The following is a 17,750-nucleotide window of genomic DNA, read 5'->3' on the forward strand; positions in this document are numbered from 1 at the left end:
TGCTGGCGTGCCATCTCGCATACGTGTATTAGATTTTTCTATAAAGCACTCCGCCTTCAGGCCACAAGTGGCCCATCGGGACCATCCGACCGCCGTGTCATCCTCAGTTGAGGATACGGATAGGAGGGGCGTGTGGTCAGCACACCGCTCTCCCGGTCGTTACGATGATTTTCTTTGACCGGAGCCGCTACTATTCGGTCGAGTAGCTCCTCAATTGGCATCACGAGGCTGAGTGCACCCCGAAAAATGGCAACAGCACATGGCGGCCCGGATGGTAAACCATCCAAGTGCCGGCCACACCCGACAGCGCTTAACTGCGGTGATCTGATGGGAACCGGTGTATCCACTGCGGCAAGGCCGTTGCCCAGATTTTTCTATAAAAGCTAGAAACATAGCCTTTTTTTTTGTCATCAGTCTACTGACTGGTTTGATGCGGCCCGCCACGAATTCCTTTCCTGTGCCAACCTCTTCATCTCAGAGTAGCACTTGCAACCTACGTCCTCAATTATTTGCTTGACGTATTCCAATCACTGTCTTCCTCTACAGTTTTTGACCTCTACAGCTCCCTCTAGTACCATGGAAGTCATTCCCTCATGTCTTAGCAGATGTCCTATCATCCTGTCCCTTCTCCTTATCAGTGTTTTCCACATATTCCTTTCCTCTCCGATTCTGCGTAGAACCTCCTCATTCCTTACCTTATCAGTCCACCTAATTTTCAACATTCGTCTATAGCACCACATCTCAAATGCTTCGATTCTCTTCTGTTCCGGTTTTCCCACAGTCCATGTTTCACTGCCATACAGTGCTGTACTCCAGACGTACATCCTCAGAAATTTCTTCCTCAAATTAAGGCCGGTATTTGATATTAGTAGACTTCTCTTGGCCAGAAATGCCTTTTTTGCCATAGCGAGTCTGATTTTGATGTCCTCCTTGCTCCATCCGTCATCGGTTATTTTACTGCCTAGGTAGCAGAATTCCTTAACTTCAATAACTTCGTGACCATCAATCCTGATGTTAAGTTTCTCGCTGTTCTCATTTCTACTACTTCTCATTACCTTCGTCTTTCTCCGATTTACTCTCAAACCATACTGTGTACTCATTAGACCGTTTATTCCGTTCAGCAGATCATTTAATTCTTCTTCACTTTCACTCAGGATAGCAATGTCATCAGCGAATCGCATCATTGATATCCTTTCACCTCGTATTTTAATTCCACTCCTGAACCTTTCTTTTATTTCCATCATTGCTTCCTCGATGTACAGATTGAAGAGTAGCGGCGAAAGGCTACAGCCTTGTCTTACACCCTTCTTAATACGAGCACTTCGTTCTTGATCGTCCACTCTTATTATTCCCTCTTGGTTGTTGTACATATTGTATATGACCCGTCTCTCCCTATAGCTTACCCCTACTTTTTTCAGAATCTCGAACAGCTTGCACCATTTTATATTGTCGAACGCTTTTTCCAGGTCGACAAATCCTATGAAAGTGTTTTGATTTTTCTTTAGCCTTGCTTCCATTATTAGCCGTAATGTCAGAATTGCCTCTCTCGTCCCTTTACTTTTCCTAAAGCCAAACTGATCGTCACCTAGCGCATTCTCAATTTTCTTTTCCATTCATCTGTATATTATTCTTGTAAGCAGCTTCGATGCATGAGCTGCTAAGCTGATTGTGCGATAATTCTCGCAGTTGTCAGCTCTTGCCGTCTTCGGAATTGTGTGGATGATGCTTTTCCGAAAGTCAGATGGTATGTCGCCAGACTCATATATTCTACACACCAACGTGAATAGTCGTTTTGTTGCCACTTCCCCCAATGATTTTAGAAATTCTGATGGAATGTTATCTATCCCTTCTGCCTTATTTGACCGTAAGTCCTCCAAAGCTCTTTTAAATTCAGATTCTAATACTGGGTCCCCTATCTCTTCTAAATCGACACCTGTTTCTTCTTCTATCACATCCGCCAAATCTTCACCCTCATAGAGGCTTTCAATGTATTCTTTCCACCTACCTGCTCTCTCCTCTGCATTTAACAGTCGAATTCCCGTTGCACTCTTAATGTTACCACCGTTGCTTTTAATGTCACCGAAGGTTGTTTTGACTTTCCTGTATGCTGAGTCTGTCCTTCCGACAATCATATCTTTTTCGATGTCTTCACATTTTTCCTGCAGCCATTTCGTCTTAGCTTCCCTGCACTTCCTATTTATTTCATAACTCAGCGACTTGTATTTCTGTATTCCTGATTTTCCCGGAACATGTTTGTACTTCCTCCTTTCATCAATCAACTGAAGTATTTCTTCTGTTACCCATGGTTTCTTCGCAGCTACCTTCTTTATACCTATGTTTTCCTTCCCAACTTCTGTGATGGCCCTTTTTAGAGATGTCCATTCCTCTTCAACTGTACTGCCTACTGCGCTATTCCTTACTGCTGTATCTATAGCGATAGAGAACTTCAAACATATCTCGTCATCCCTTAGTACTTCCGTATCCCACTTCTTTGCGTATTGCTTCTTCCTGACTAATATCTTGAACTTCAGCCTACTCTTCATCACTACTATATTGTGATCTAAGTCTATATCTGCTCCTGGGTACGCCTTACAATCCAGTATCTGATTTCGGAATCTCTGTCTGGCCATGATGTAATCTAATTGAAATCTTCACGTATCTCCCGGCCTTTTCCAAGTATACCTCCTCCTATTGTGATTCTTGAACAGGGTATTCGCTATTACTAGCTGAATCTTGTTACATAACTCAATTAGTCTTTCTCCTCTTTCATTCCTTGTCCCAAGCCCATATTCTCCTGTAACCTTTTCTTCTACTCCTTCCCCTACAACTGCATTCCAGTCGCCCATGACTATTAGATTTTCGTCCCCATTTACATACTGCATTACCCTTTCAATATCCTCATACACTTTCTTTATCTGTTCATCTTCAGCTTGCGACGTCGGCATGTATACCTGAACTATCGTTGTCGGTGTTGGTCTGCTGTCGATCCTGATTAGAACAACCCGGTCACTGAACTGTTCACAGTAACACACCCTCTGCCCAACCTTCCTATTCATAACGAATCTTACACCTGTTATACCATTTTCTGCTGCTGTTGATATTACCCGATACTCATCTGACCAGAAATCCTTGTCTTCCTTCCACTTCACTTCACTGACCCCTACTATATCTAGATTGAGCCTTTGCATTTCCCTTTTCAGATTTTCTAGTTTCCCTACCACGTTCAAGCTTCTGACATTTCACGCCCCGACTCGTAGAACGTTATCCCTTCGTTGATTATTCAATCTTTTTCTCACGGTAACCTCCCCCTTGGCAGTCCCCTCCCGGAGATCCGAATGGGGGACTATTCCGGAATCTTTTGCCAATGGAGAGATCATCATGACACTTCTTCAATTACAGGCCACATGTCCTGTGGATACACGTTACGTGTCTTTAATGCAGTGGTTTCCATTGCCTTCTGCATCCTCATGTCGTTGATCATTGCTGATTCTTCCGCCTTTAGTGGCAATTTCCCACCCCTAGCACAAGAGAGTGCCCTGAACCTCTATCCGCTCCTCCGCCCTCTTTGACAAGGCCGTTGGCAGAATGAGGCTGACTTCTTATGCCGGAAGTCTTCGGCCGCCAATGCTGATTATTTATCAAAATTTAGGCAGTGGCGGGGATCGAACCCGGGACCGAAGACGTTTTTGCTTATGAGTCAAAGACGCTACCCTTTTTTTTCTTCTTTTATTTTCTCTTTTTTTCTGTTTTTTTTTTCATTTTGTTCGTTATTGATCGTTGTGTTTGGTCGTTGCGGACATCCTGTTAAAGTTCGGTGGTTGATCCTTCCACTCAGTTTTTTTATTACAGAGGCCAACCGGCTCTCTGACCGAACACGCTGAGCTACCGTGCCGGCAGCCCTAGACCACGGGTGTAGCTCAAGAGGAATTAAAACTCGAATTTACTTGTTCGAAAATTATTTTAGTACTCGGTAGAAATCCCCTTTATTAGTCTATTGGGTATCTTCAAACCATTTCATTTCTCTACCCAATATTTGTGCAACCGTTTTCTCTTTGTCAGCGTCAACATAAGCTCTTCGGCTAAAAAAACGGCCCAACCATGTTAGCTCCCTTACGAATAGGAGAGAAGCTAGTTTCACTCCAAGCGTACTGGTAGTGGTTTGGTTGGACGCACGAGTAGTTCATACCTGTGGAAACCAAGCTTACGCACAGGCGCTGGGCGACAGTACAGAACGAAATTTTGGTGCAACGAAAGTAAAGCACCTAGGAGACGTTGTCGGATGTTAATGTAACTTCTTAAACCTATACACCACTGGCAGGTATGTAAATGATTATAGATTTGCAAATCTCTATGACAGGCAAAAGGGCCACTAGAGCGTACCAGTGTGTTTAGTGTTGCTGCCACGCCTGCGAGGATATATAACGGACGTGAGCAGCGTCAGATATTGAGTGAGCACTGTGAAGGACACGAGGATACCACTTATTCGTGTGAGACAGCGTTATGAGCAACAGAGAGGATTTTAAGGTGGCCTCATTGTGGGCGTCCATTTTGCAAGCTCATAGAATCGTGCAATATCCTCATCCGATCAGCGTAGTGTCCTTCCCTCCGTAATTACTACACCATCAACTACTCAGTTGTAACCTCTTTCTTGCATGATCCCTCACCTATTACATGAATGCAGCCACTTCTGTCTCCATGTCACAGTCAATAAATGTAATGACGTTAACAGCAAACCGTACCGGCCGCTTGCAACAGGACATTTTCTGCGATCGCTTGTCACGTGAGACACACACGCATCTCTTTGAACTGGAACGTAGCTGTACTTACCTGTTCACGTGACCGAGTTAGTTCTCGTTTTGCCTGCGTTTACGGTTCGCCCTGCCGAGTTCTACACGAGAGAGCTAATAACTTCGCAGCTCGCAAGGCAACAACAAGCTGCACCAACAAGGCTGCTATTATTGTTTCAGTCATCAAGGTTTTTATGCCACTCGCCAGTGCTGTTGCTGTCCACCTATCTTCATTTCCCCTCACAATACAATTACATCTGTTATGTGCAGGCTACCTTGAGGCGTGTGGCAGATAATACTTCTGGTGCTATTATCGTAGGCTTATAGCCTAATCGATTTACTTAGAAATAATTTTTATAGGTAAATATCCATAATTCGAAAAGTTTAAGATCATGTGGAAATGGAAACTGCAGTGACCAACCAGGCAATTGTATGATAATACACCTCTCCTGAAAGCCCTCATTCTCCTTTCCTTAGCTAACATTTTACATTTTCCAAAAACTTATTGATAATCAAAATTCTCGTCCTCCAGAATGTTGTAATCTTAAGTGATGTTATTTGGTTCAAATGGCTCTGAGCACTATGGGACTTAACTTCTGAGGTCATCAGTCCCCTAGAACTTAGAACTACTTAAACCTAAGTAACGTAAGGACATCACACACATCCATGCCCGAGGCAGGATTCGAACCTGCGACCGTAGCGGTCGTGCGGTTCCAGACTGAAGCGCCTAGAACCGCTCGGCCACCCCGGCCGGCTGAGTAATGTTATTTCCAAAATTCAGTACCATAGTCTTGCATCTATAATTTTCCTGATTCTGAAAATGCCCACTTTCATGGGGAAAACGTGTCAATTTGTCAGTTCTTCGATCTAGAAAATTTCACGTTTTAGCTGTTTTTTGTGGAGCTCGGGAATAGCCGCGAAAGTAGAAATTGTTCACGCTAAATAGTACCCGTTGTCCAATCCATAGTTAAACATACTTGCTCTTGACTCATTTGAATTTCAAGACCACTAGATTTGCTAGCTTTGCTACTATAAAGAAAAAATATGACAAGAAATGATGTTTGTTTTTCGTATGCACTTCTATAAATAGATGTGCAGGACAGTGCTTCCGTCAGTCAGCGGTCAGTATGCAAATTATGAACATCTACGCAAGTATCTTTATGAACCTTTCTGAGCCCATAGTTGGTCTTCATGAATACGTAGCTATTGTCTCAGTCAGTCTGTGGTTTGAGGATGATATTGTTCAACAAAAGTGTGCCACTGTTAAGGTATGTGAAGTGTACGTAGGTAGTGGAATGTGATATGCGAAATTTAGTATCCAACAGTGATTCGGACACCCAACAAAGTCCGAGCATCGATATGGAGATCATGTCAGAGGCACCCGGGCTTCATAATTGGGCCACAGCTAGTTACCACAAGGAGCGCCACCGCAGCGGCAAGAAGGTACGCCAACGCGGGTGTGCCAGTAAATACCGCGGTAATTACTTGCGTCAGTCTCTCGCTAGTTCACGAAGTACGCGCCTTTTAGCAGTAGAGTTTTGACCTTGCCTGTGTAACATTTCGATACGGATTCCTCTGAGGACTCTTGTTACTCGCTCAAGACTACTCTGGACTTGCTTTTGGATGCCGTTCACTTCGTGAACTCCACAGTCTTGAACCTCAGCAATCTCTTGTTTGTTCCACTTCCACCGGTCTCTGCGTTACCGCCAGCTCATGTAGTCATAAACAGTGTTTCACCTAAGCAGGGCAGGATAGTCAATGGACTACACTGCGCAAAAAAACTAAAGGATAACTTTTTTCGAAACCAGTTAATCGTCTCCCACTGTGATGTATAGGTTTGAATTTTGACTCATTGAACACAACACTGTAGAAGTAAGCTTCAAACCTTCTCACATTATTCACATCGGGAACATTACGATGACCAGCTTTTACTAACGAATTTATAAGCACTGTGGAACAGAATTAAAAAATCATTTTGTCGAAACCCCACAACTGCCTCTCATTGCGAGGCACATGTTTGAAATTTGGCTCGTAGGTGCCTACAACCTTCTTTTGTAATTAAAAGTGTGGTACCCATGCGACGCCACACCCGGGCTCGACGGCGCTTCAGACGGAAAGGTGTCGACATGAGAAAAAAAGGCCACAGTTCAGAAGCTCCGGTGAGGTGCGAGGTGTGTTAATGATATCACTTTGGCACCGAATTTCACTGCAATTCTGCCCAACGCCATCGCAGACTTATTCAATGACGAGAAGGCCGTCACAGCCCATCTTACCCACTTTTCACCCCTTCTTTTTCCGTCTCTTCGATGGACGTCAGAATCGTAACACCCAGCGATGAAATTACGCGGATTTCTTATTGGTGGCCGAGGAAAACATTTCGTATACGGTCCCGCTCAGAATCGACACAAATAATGTCTAAGGGGCTGGCATAACGGACGTCCTTTTCAAGGGGCGTTGATTCCAACACATCTCGCGGTCCAAAACGACAGTTCACAGTGTGATGCCCAACTGGAAGATTTTCTTGACAACCTTTGACATTGCTGGCCCCTTTGACGTTTCAACACTTCTGGGGGCTAAGTCCCCGCTGAAAGTGATCTGCCGGTCGGTGTGGCCGAGCGATTCTAGGCGCTTCAGTCTGGAACCGCGCGACCGCTACGGTCGGAGGTTTGAATCCTGCCTCGGGCATGGACGTGTGTGATGTCCTTAGGTTAGTTAAGTTTAAGTAGTTCTAAGTTCTAGGGGACTGATGACCTCAGATGTTGAGTCCCATAGTGCTCAGAGCCATTTGAACCATTTGAAAGTGATCTGTCTCTTTTGGAGCACAGCGCGACCGCATTTTTTGTTCTCCTGTATAGGCTGCAACCACTACGAACCGTTCAAACAATTAAACGAAATCTGAAAGTGATCCGAAGCAGCAAAGGGTACGTATACTTTTTGAACCCTCCTGTTTTCGGTCCTCCTGAGGCGTGATCACGTGGGACGGCAGTATTAAAATGTGCGTAAATAAAATGGCAAAGGCTCCCTCTACGATCATCCAGTTCGGCAACACCCTCGGTGCCACCCACGCAACTTTGTTGAGGATGTTACAAATGTACCTGTCAGAAATTTCGCCACAAATTCAACCTGGAGGCTCCTGTAGCGCCTGAAGGTAGGCAAACCCGACTCAAAGAATACCGAGGGTTTGGTTAACCCTCAGGCGGTACAGCAGCCGCCATGCTGATTTGGTGTCGGAATTATTGAAGGCACAGTTGTAACTTGTTCAACAAAGGTTCGTAGGTGGTACAAAGAGCCTTGCGAACTGGGAGGGTTTGAGAGGGATGCTTTGCTGTTTTATTTTACACAAATGTCTATGTTCCACTCCTGTGTAAACACACAACGAAGGGCGAAAAATATGAGGAATGAAAAAACACAAGCACCATTTGCTGCTTCGAATAACGATCAGGTTCAATGAAGGTGCAGCCCCACAATGTCCTTAGAGAAGGGTTTAAAGCTCTTAGGGTGTCAACAGTGTCAAAAGTTATCAAGGAAGTCTTCCTGTTTGTCATCGCACTGTGAACTGTCGTTTCCGACCGCGAAATATGTGGGAATCTACGTCCGTGGGAAAGAAGTGGTCTCATTGACGCCATTTATGCCACTTCCTGAGGCGTCTTTGGGTCGATTCTGAGCTGCGGTGTGTGTGAAATGATTTCCTCGGCCACCCATAAGAAAACACTGATTGTTGCGCTGGATGTTGCGGTTCTGACCCCCATCAAAGTGACGTCAAAGGAACGGGTGAAATGTGGGTAGGATTGGCTGTGACAAGTTCAAATGACGTTGGGGAGAATTGTGGTGAAATTTGGTGTTAATGTGACATCATTAACACACCTTGCAGCTCACATAAACTTCTGAGTCATGGTCTCCTTCTTTTTTTTTTTTTTTTCGCACGTGTCGACACCTTGCGATTTGAAGCATCGCCGAGCCAAAGGGTGAAGACGCAGAGGGCCACGCTCTTGCACCATTGTAGATAAAGTTTGTAGGCATCTTTGCATCTTTGAATCAAATTCAAACTTATGCCTCAACATGGGAAGCAATTATGGGGTCTCGAAAAAGCGACACTTTAATTCTGTTGCGCAGTGTACACTGAGGCGACAAGTCTGGAATAACGACACGCACAAATCCAGATGGCGGTAGTATAGCGTTCACAAGATGCATAAGGGCACTGCATTGGCGGAGCTGTCATTTGTAGACAGGTCATTCATGTGAAAATGTTTCCGACGTGATTATCGTTGCACGATGGGTATTAACAGACTTTCAACGTGGAATGGTAGTTGGAGCTAGACGCATGGGACATTCCATTTCGGAAGTCGTTAGGGAAACAAAGTTCTGAGAGCCACAATGTCAAGCATGTGCCGAGAAGACCAAATTTCAGGCACTACCTCTCACCACAGACAATCCAGTGGCCGACGGCCTCCACTTAAAAAAGGGCCACTTGCGTAGAACTGTCAATGCCGAAAGACAAGCAGCACTGCGTGAAATAACTACAGAAATCAATTTGGGACGTATGACGAACGTATCCCTTAGGACAGCGTCGCGAAATTTGGCGTTAATGGGCTGTGGCAGCAGACGACCGACACGAGTGCCTTTGCTAACAGCAGGATATCGCCTGCAGCGGCTCTGATGGGCTCATTGGACCCTACATGACTGGATAACAGTGACTGGTCAGATGAGTCCTGATTTCAGTTGGTGAGAGCTGATGAAAATGTTGGATTGTGTCGTAGACCCCATGAAGCCATCGACTAAGTTGTCAAAAGGCTCTTCTGCAAGGTGGTAGTGGCACCACACTGGTGTTGGCTGTGTTTACATGGCATGGTCTGGGTCGTCTGGTCCAACTGAACCAATCATTGGATATCTTCGGTTACTTGGAGACCACATGCATCCATTCATGGACTTCATGTTCCCAAAACAATGATGAAACTGTTACAGGGCCACAACTGTTCGCGATTGGTTTAAAGGACATTCTGGATTATTCGAGCGAATGACTTGACACGCAGATCTCCTGATATGAATCCCATCGAACATTTGCGGGACATAATCAAGAGGTCACTTTGTGCAGAAAATCCTGCACCGGTAACATTTTCGCAATAAACGAAGCATGGCTCAATAGTTGTGCACGAGACTTGGGGTACAACGACTTTTTGAGTCCACGCCACGTCGATTTTCTGCATTTCGCCGGGCAAAAGGAGGTTTGACACGATATTAGGAGGTATCCCACGACTTTTGTCTCCTCACAGTATATAAATTCATTAGTAAATCTACGATAATGTTGTAAGCTGAAGAAATGAATTAAAGTTTGTGCTGCGGACGGGACTCAAACCCGAGTTTTCTTGCTGACCATTACACCACCGCATCACTATAGTCAACATTGGTACACGAACTACCCAAGTCGAATGCCCTCCGCAACACAAACTTCAATTCATATCTCCAGCTTATTTTCCCCCTACACGGTCATTGTTAAAGGCTGATCATCGGAATGTTTCCGATACGAATAATGTGAGAATATTTGGAGTTTACTTCTATAGTGTTGTGGATGTTTTTGCAATCACTTTTTTAAGTAAATAAATACAGAAAGAGTGACGACTTGAAGAGCAGAGACACAAGGCCACAAAACACAGGACAGTAGTCTTACGCTATGGATCCGTTCAGCATCCCTGAGGCAGATTCTTTCTGCTATGCTGCTGCTCCCTGTCGATGGACCCTCTAGATGTCTCCACGAACTGTTTGTCTCGGCAACCAAGGAATGGAGGAAAGGACTTCATGGAGAAATAGCTTAGTCACACCTAGGTAGCAAATTATGCAAGATATCTTCTGTCAAGTTTGGAAAATGCGTGAAAGAGGGCGCTGACAGTTAATACAAAGAAAGGTTCTGGGTTTCAGTCTAAGTCTGGCACACAGTTTTAATCTACCATGAAGTGTCAAAACAGCGTGCTCTCCGCTGCAGACTGAGAAGTTCATTCCGGAATCAAAATTTGCTCTTTGAAATGGTGCTAGTCACTGTGTATTGGTACACATACTTATTTGACAGAAAAATAAGCATGCCTGGACATAACTGGAGATGCTAACCATGCCTGCTGGTAGCGGCGTTATATTTGAATACGAACGGCATCTGTGCAGTACCCTCGATAAGTTGCAGGTGTCAGTTGTGATCATCACATTGTTCTGTATAGCTGAGTGAATCATGTCGGAGCTAAGTGAAGTCTAGCGTGGGTAAATTATTTGTGCTCGTATGGCGGGTGTTTCCATAACAGAGGTAGCCGAAGTGCTCGGTGTTTCAAGAGGCACCAGTCGAAGATTTATACCGCATACAGGGAAAACGAAAAAGCATCATCTGCTACGTCACGACCCGGACGTAAGTGTGTGTTGAGTGATGGAGACAGGCAATCATTGAAGAGGAATATGAAGACAAATCAGAGGACGACAACTGCAAAACTCACTGCAGAAATAAATACCACACTCGCAAATCACGTCAGCACCAAAGCAGGGAATTCCAGGGCGTCAGCGATGCAGATGCCCATAAGAGAAAAATATGGTGTCGAGGCTATAAACCTGGAATATGGAGGTTTACTTTGGAGAGAAGGTGCTATCCACCTCCATCATCGTTACCTGAACTTGCCACTGTTTTGCAGGAAGAATATCATAAGATCCCTTGAGCACCATACGTGATCTGTATTTAGCCATTCGGAGACGACTGGAAGCTGTTTTGAATGCCAACGGGTTACCTACCCCTTATTAGCGATGGCAATGTGTTGTGGTTTGGGTGTTTCATAATTCTGTCCACTTCCTGTACGTCGCTGCAGCGGGTGTGTTGAGACAAAGTACCGAGTGGCCGGACCTTCCAGTGTCCACAGGCACCACAGAAACCGTGGGCCGGCGGTGAGTGTGATGGCGATTAACCTGCCAGACGTGACAAGCCGCCACGGGCAAAAGAGAACAAATGGGAGCCGCGAGGGCGCCGTCACGGACCCAGCCGTCGCCGCAAAAAACCTGTGGCGGCGTCAATTACCGGCGGCGGTGATTGGTGAGCCCAGCCCGCATAAGGATAAGCATCGCGCCGCTCGACACGCGACCTCGACAGCCAGACGTGCGACGGCGGCTGGGCGGCGCTGCTCGGCTGTGTGGGCCACCTCTCAGACATACTGAGGATGGGCAACGAGGCAGAAACACACTGCTACCGCGCAGATACGAGGAAGACTTGGTGAACTTTTTAATAACGAAATACACTTCTGGCCATTAAAATTGCTACACCAAGAAGTAATGCAGATTATAAATGGGTATTCATTGGACAAATATATTATACTAGAACAGACATGTGATTACATTTTCACGCAATTTGGTGCATAGATCCTGAGAAATCCGTACCCAGAACAACCACCTCTGGCCGTAATAACGGCGTTCATATGCCTGGGCATTGAGTCAAACAGAGCTTGGATGGCGTGTACAGGTACAGCTGCCAATGCAGCTTCAACACAGTACCACAGTTCATCAAGAGTAGTGACTGGCGTATTGTGACGAGCCAGTAGCTCGGCCACCATTGACCAGACGTTTTCAATTGGTGAGAGATCTGGGGAATGTGCTGGCCAGCGCAGCAATCGAACATTTCCTGTATCCAGAAAGGTCCGTACAGGACCTGCAACACGCTTTCGTACATTATCCTGCTGAAATGTAGGGTTTCGCAGGGATCGAATGAAGGGTAGAGCCACGGGTCGTAACACATCTGAAATGTAACGTCCACTGTTCAAAGTTCCGTCAGTGCGAACAAGAGGTGACCGAGACGTGTAACCAATGGCACCCCATACCATCACGCCGGGTGATACGCCTGTATGGCGATGACGAATACACGCTTCCAATGTGCGTTCACCTGTCTGTGATGGAGCGTCAAGAATAGCCGTAGCCATGGTCTCCGAGCTGATAGTCCATGCTGCTGCAAACGTTGTCGAACTGTTCGTACAGATGGTTTTTGTCTTGCAAACGTTCCCATCTGTTGACTCAGGGATCGAGACGTGGCTGCACGATCCGTTAGAGCCATGCAGATAAGATGCCTGTCATCTCGACTGCTAGTGATACGAGGCCATTGGGATCCAGCACGGCGTTCCGTATTACCCTCCTGAACCCACGGATTCCATATTCTGCTCACAGTCATTGGATCTCGACCAACGCGAGCAGCATTATCGCTATACGATAAACCGCTATCGCTATCTTATCAAAGTCGGAAAAGTGATGGTACGTATTTTTCCTCCTTACACGCGGCATCACAACAACGTTTCACCAGGCAACGCCGGTCAACTACTGTTTGTGTATGCCGGCCGCGGTGGCCGTGCGGTTCTAGGCGCTGCAGTCCGGAACCGCAGGACTGCTACGGTCGCAGGTTCGAATCCTGCCTCGGGCATGGATGTATGTGATGTCCTTAGGTTAGTTAGGTTTATGTAGTTCTAAGTTCTAGGGGACTGATGACCTAAGATTGTAAGTCCCATAGTGCTCAGAGCCATTTTTGTTTGTGTACGAGAAATCGGTTGGAAACTTTCTTCATGTCAGCACGTTGTAGGTGTCGCCACCGGTGCCAAACTTGTGTGAATGCTCTGAAAAGCTAATCATTTGCATATCACAGCATATCACACATGTCGGGTAAATTTCGCGTCTGTAGCACGTCATCTTCGTGGTGTAGCAATTTTAATGGCCAGTAGTGTAACTGAGGCGGGATACAGATAAGCGAGAGCCCTAAAAATAATATCTACATCTGTAGTCGTTTGTGGTTTGTGGCGGAGGGTACTTTACGTGACACAGTCACTTCCCCCTCCTTTTCTGTCCCAGTCGTGACTGGTGCGTCGAAAGAGTGATTGCTGTCAAGTCTGAGTGTGAGCTAGAATTTTCCTAATTTACCTTCGCGGTCCTTTTGGAGACAAACGTAGAATGAAGTAATTTATTAAGGTAGGAGGTGAGGTACTGTGAGGACGTGTCGTGAGTCGTGCTCGGGTAGTTCAGTTGGTAGTGCACTTGCCCGCGAAAAGCAAAGGTGCTGGGTTCGAGTCCCGATCAGGCACACAGTTTTGGCCTGCCACGGGGTTTTATATCTGTGTACACTCCGCTGCAGAGTGAAAATTCATTCTGAAAAAGAAACTGATATATTGGTTTATTCTTATAAGAAAGTTACCTCAATGAATTTTAAAAGTAAACGACATGGTGATGCAGCACGCCTCTCTTGCTACGTCTGGCACTTCAGTTGACCGATTATCTCCGTGACGCTTTACACTTACTGACTGAACCTGTACCGAAACACGCTGATCTTTGGATCTCCTCTGTTTCCTCTATGAATTCCCAGACCATCAACCAATATTGAAGTATTGGTCGAACGAGGGCTCTGGAGGTTACATACTTTTTGAATAGACTACACTTCCTATGGTTTCTTCTAATGAATCTAAGTCTGCCATCTGCTTTATCTGCAATTAGTATTATGTGGTCGTTCCACTTTAAATCGCTCAGTACGCATACTCCCAAACATTTTGTGGATGTTATTGCTTCCATGACTGTTCGACAGTCGTGTGAGCATACAATAGTGGGTCTTTCCGAGTATTTATGCGCAGCACGTTACATTTGTTTATGTTGAGAGTCAACTGCCAGTCCCTGCACCAGACACCGATATTGTGCAGGCCTTCCTAAAATTCTTTTAATTTCTACCGCTACGACTTCCCTTTGTACAACAGCTCCATTTGCGAAAAGTGTCACGGAACTCGCGACCTTATCCACTATTTCATTATACGGTATACATGGTGATTCAGCAGCGCCTACCGATTCGTTTTATACAACCCGCGCTGCGTCTGTATCAGGAACAGTAACCAGACAGGCAACAATCAGATAATCGATACAAATTTCCCCTCAGAGCCTTGGGTGACTTTTCGCAAATAGAATCATAATGTAAAAAATACAAGTAAGTATTGGCCATGTGTTTCACGGTTCTTTTGGATCAAGACCTACCTTACGTCCGCATACTTATCCGAGTGTCTCCAGCCTTTCTTTATGTAATTAGCGCTGTAGTCATACAGGTTTTGGCGTCTCTGTAAGTTTATTCCCTTCATAGGAATTAACCTTTAGTAAATAGTACAGAGGTTATATGCCGAAAAGTTGTTACTTCCGCGCTTCTCATTTTGATATCTCCTGTTCATTTCGTTGTTTACTATGGCGAAACACAATTTATAAGTCAACGTTTCTGAATAATTTACGTAAGATTAAGTGCTCGAAACAGAATAAACCTACATATACATCAATACCTGTATGTGAACACGGCTAGTTATAGAAAGAAAGACTGGAGACACTTGGATAAGTATGTCAGAAGTAATGTATATCTTGATCAAAAAATACCAAGTAACTCATGGCTTTTCACAGTATGAATCCGTTTGCCAACAGTGGCCAAAGCTCTGAGACAGAATTTATGTCTATTACATGGCTATCGCCTGTCTAGATACTGTTCCTGATACATACATAGGGGGGGGTTGCATAGAACGAATCGTTAGGGATAGCTGGATCAGCTTGTGTGCCGGCCGCGGTGGTCTAGCGGTTCTAGGCGCTCAGTCCGGAACCGCGCGACTGCTACGGTCGCAGGTTCGAATCCTGCCTCGGGCATGGATGTGTGTGATGTTCTTAGGTTAGTTAGGTTTAAGTAGTTCTAAGTTCTAGGGGACTGAAGACCACAGATGTTAAGTCCCATAGTGCTCAGAGCCATTTGAACCATTTGAACCATCAGATTATGTATTGTGAACACTAATGGTGCTATAACACTGTCTTGGGGAACGGTCGTAGCTACCTTTACATCTGAAGATTTGTATCCGTTGCGAATGCCATGTCGTGTTCTGTTTGTTAGGAACATCTCCATTCAGTCATCCAGCTGGTCCATCACTCCGCATGCTCTCACATGGTTCATTAGGAAGCAGTGCGGGATTTTATCAAATGCCTTCGGGAAGGCAAGGAACAACCCGTTCTTAGACTTCCTCTGCCTTCTCTCGTGGACGAATAGAGCGAATATTTCCTCTGTACTACTGTGATCTGTGCCATGTTGAACACCCTGTACTTCACCTTAGTATTATCAAGTTTCATCGACGGTGTATTGTGACTGAATATCTGCCAGCAGTTCATTCTACTTCGTTTATTATTTTGTGCATTTTAATTTTTCTCCGGTACAAGCATCCGTCGACTCAAGTTGTAAGTGTATTGACAGTAAATAGTGTAACCGTGAAAGTGACCTTTTATATTGCTGTAAATTACAGTATTTCAATTCTATGGAAGGGTGATATTCATAATGTGCTTATGTCTGTGTCGGGAAAAACTACGGACGGAAAGTTTATGTGTCGTTCTTCCAACGCAGATGTAACGGGTACCGATTCTCTGCATACTGTAGGTACCGCTTCTATGCATATTGCACTGTTATAGCCCTTTCTCAAATGCCGCACGAAAGATAATCAACGGAACTTTCTGTTGGATGCTGACGCGTCTTCCCGCTGGGTTAACACTGTATGAAACTACTGATATTACATACTTACCGAACAATCACTGGAAACAGCCTCCTCCAAATATCTGGGAGTATGCGTACGGTTCTGTTTAAAGTAGAACGGCCACAGACAACTAGTAATAGGAATGGACAGCAATTTATTGGGGGAGCAGCCGACCCACGAAGGAGGTATCAGCCCTACCCCTCGTTCTACCCATTCGTCATATCGCATCTCTGTCTGGGACTGGAACCCCTGCCAGGTGAATTGAGAGAAGTAGAGATGAACGAAAGAAAGCTAGTGCGTCACGAGATCTCCTCCAACACTAGCGGCAGTGGAGGAATTCGCACTGACACGGAGGCTGGACAAGGGCGGCAGCGTAACGGTACCACGTTTTCAGCCACACACACACTAAAGTGTCTGCAGAATACAGATCTAGATGTAAAAATAGCATTGTCCCTAGTTTCCGAATGATTAGCAAGGGAGTTGATGACAGGGCATAATCGACGTGATCTTCACGTTTTCCTCTTCCTGCGTAATATATGCCTGGAAAAGAGGCGACATCTCTACCATTTTGGTAATTGCCAGTGCTATTTTGTTTTTATCTTTGATCACAGAGTCTATAGTTGTGGAAACTCACGAACGGTTCGACAAATTTTAATAAAACTATTTTTCACTGACCATATTCGGCGAAGCATCATCACAAATATTAGTGTTTTTTTTTTTTTTTTTTTTAATAAGTTAAGTCTGTTATTGCACCGTAAATTCCCGCCGGCAGTTTGATAAACTTGTGACTGCCTTCATTTAGTGTTAAATACGACAGATGCGCTGGTTGACCGCTGGACAGTGATGAAACTAGTATTCTGAAATCCAGTCACGCATAGGGAAGCCCTATGAACGGAATTTTTCTCGCTTTATTTAATTTTTTATTCGTGCTCGTGGGATCTCACGAGTCGAACTTCTGTGGATGCAATGGTTAATGACTTCACCATTAGTCATTTACTTTTTGATTGAGCAAGCTCCAAGATGAACATAACATTTTAAAACAAAACAATTTAGCCCCCTGCCCCCTCCCCCCCCCCCCCCCCTCCCACCCAAATATAACCCCGAACCATGTCGCAATCAGAGCCTTTGTAACTGACCAGCCAGAACATTATGACCACCTACCTAACAGCCCGTATATCCACTTTTGGAAGGATAACAGCGGCGACGCGTCGTGGCATGGAAATAATGAGGCCTAGGCAAGTCGCTGGAGGGAGCTGAAATCTCAGCACACAAAAATCGCCTAAATCCCGTTCAACCACATATCAGATGTGTTCAATCGTGTTCAGATCTGGCGAGCTGGGGGGGGGGGGGGAAGTGTTAGCTCGTCAACTGTAACTCTCCACTGTGTTCCTCGAACCACTCCATCATACTCCTAGCCTTGCGACATGACGCATTGTCTTACTGAAAA

The 17,750-nt window shown here is 45.2% G+C and overlaps 1 protein-coding gene and 1 pseudogene across 2 annotated transcripts in view; both read right to left on the minus strand.

Annotated features, from left to right (window-relative positions):
* The window catches only part of LOC124613962 (laminin subunit gamma-1), a 1,180,138-nt gene that overhangs the window by 233,366 nt on the left and 929,022 nt on the right, over positions 1-17,750 (minus strand). The gene's annotated exons all lie outside the window — the stretch shown is intronic.
* On the minus strand, positions 248-365 carry LOC124614335 (annotated as a pseudogene).

This window comes from Schistocerca americana, chromosome 4 (assembly GCF_021461395.2).
Source record: "Schistocerca americana isolate TAMUIC-IGC-003095 chromosome 4, iqSchAmer2.1, whole genome shotgun sequence".
Lineage (NCBI taxonomy): Eukaryota > Metazoa > Arthropoda > Insecta > Orthoptera > Acrididae > Schistocerca > Schistocerca americana.